The following is a 2,262-nucleotide window of genomic DNA, read 5'->3' as shown; positions in this document are numbered from 1 at the left end:
ACTTAAATGACGGAGAATTTAGGATGGTACTTCTGAAAAAACTCAGTGAGTTCCAAAATGAGTCATATCAACATTGTCAGGAATTGAAAAATACAACTAGATGAGCAGAATTAGATCTTTAGCAAGAAGATTGAAACCCTCAAAAAGAACAGAATAGATCTTCTGGAGATAAAAACACACACTGCAAAAGTTGACAAATGAAATAGCAAGCTTGGGACATAGAGTCGACCAAATAGAGGAAAGGATCAGTGATATCAAAGACAGAAATCTAGAAATAAGTCAGAAAGAAGAAGAGAGAAACCAAAAGATGAAGAATAATGAAAGAGAAATATAAGAACTAGCTGATACAATCAGGAGAGGAAACATAAGAATAATGGGCATTATTGAAGATGAAGAAAAGGAGCAGGGACTAGAAAGCATTTTCAGACAAACAGTGGATGAGAATTTCCCAAATCTAAGGAATGAGCTGGAGCTTGGAATTCAAGAAGTCAACAGAATATTCAATTATCTCAACCGAAAAAGGCCTACACCAAGACACATTGTATTAAAATTATTAAAATCAATGACAAAGACAGATTTCTCAGGGCAGCAAGGGAAAAGAAGACGGTAACTCATAAAGGAAAAGCCCATTAGATTATCGTCGGACTTCTCAGTACATACCTTACAAGCTGGAAAGGAGTGGAATCAAATATTCAAACTATTAAGAGAAAATAACTACCAGCCTAGAATAATGTATCCAGGTAAGCTCTCCTTTAGACATAGAGGAGAAATTAAGACCTTTCCAGAAATTTAAAAATTGAGGGAATTCTCCACTACGAGTCCTGCACTACAGGAAATACTGAAAGGGGTCAGTTCACCTAAAACAAAATGACAAAAAAAAAACCCCAAAAAACGTAATTAGGAGTAAAGCGACTATAAGGCAAATTGATGCAGAGGAGTGCAATCCTTACTAAGAACAGGACATTATAGCTTAAATAATAAGAAGAGAATTGCTATAGCAAGATAGTAATGAACGTTCAGCATACAGGACAAATAGAGGTGACAATGACTGAAAGGGGGAGGATTCAAAGACACAAATTCACAAAGGGGAATGGAGATAAGGCACATACAGAAGAAAGTGGACGACTCTATATATATAACTATCCTTTGCATATTTGTAATGGTAACCACACACCAAAGAATCAAAACTGAAGTATATAACATAAAACAAGAAGAACCAGAGGGAAAACCCACAAAAACCAACCAAAATAAAGAAAACAGAAACATAAGGACAAAGAAGCAATGGAAACACCAAGTTACCAGAAAGCAAAAGATAAAATGGCTACAGGAAGACTTCATATTTCAATAATCACCCTAAATGTTAATGGACTAAACTCACCAATAAAAAGGCACAGAGTTGCAGAATGGGTTAAAAACCAAAACCCAACCATATGCTGCCTCCAGGAGACACATCTCAGCTCCAAAGACAAAGATAGACTCAAAGTGAAAGGGTGGAAAATGACATTTCAAGCAAATAACATTCAGAAAAAAAGCGAGAGTAGTGGTACTAATATCAGACGAAGTAATAAACTTCAAAAAGATAAAGGAAGATACTGAGGGACACTTCATAATGATAAAGGGAATCATGCACCAAGAAGATGTAACACTTATTAATATTTATGTTCCCAATCAGGGAGACCCGAAATAGGTAAAGCAATGAGGTAAAGAGACAACCATCCGAATGGGAAAACATATTTGCAAGCAATGCCTCCAATAAGGGCCTAATATCCAAAATATACAAAGAACTCGTAGGACTCAATAACAACAAAAACAAACGATCCAATCAAAAAATAGGCAGAGGACCTGAACAGACACTTCTCTCTAGAGGACATACAAATGGCCAAGAAATATATGAAAAGATGCTCAATATCACCAGCTATTAGAGAAATGCAAATCGAAACCACAATGAGATACCATTTCACACCTATTAAAATAGCTATAATCAACAGGACAAGTAATAACAAATGTTGGAGAGGATCTTCAGAAAATGGAGCCCTCATACACTGCTAGTGGGACTGCAAATTGGTACAGCTACTATAGAAAAGAGTATGGAGTTTCCTCAAAAAACTGAGAATTGATCTACCATATGATCCATCAATCCCTCTACTTGATATTTACTCCAAAGATTTGAAAACCCATTCCAAAAAGATATTTGCTCACCGATGTTCATAGCAGCATTATTCAAAGTGGCCAGGACATGGAAGCAACTGAAGTGTCCTATGA

The sequence above is a fragment of the Pteropus vampyrus genome, unplaced genomic scaffold, assembly GCF_000151845.1.
Source record: "Pteropus vampyrus isolate Shadow unplaced genomic scaffold, Pvam_2.0 Scaffold636, whole genome shotgun sequence".
Lineage (NCBI taxonomy): Eukaryota > Metazoa > Chordata > Mammalia > Chiroptera > Pteropodidae > Pteropus > Pteropus vampyrus.
This window is presented reverse-complemented; position numbering follows the sequence as displayed.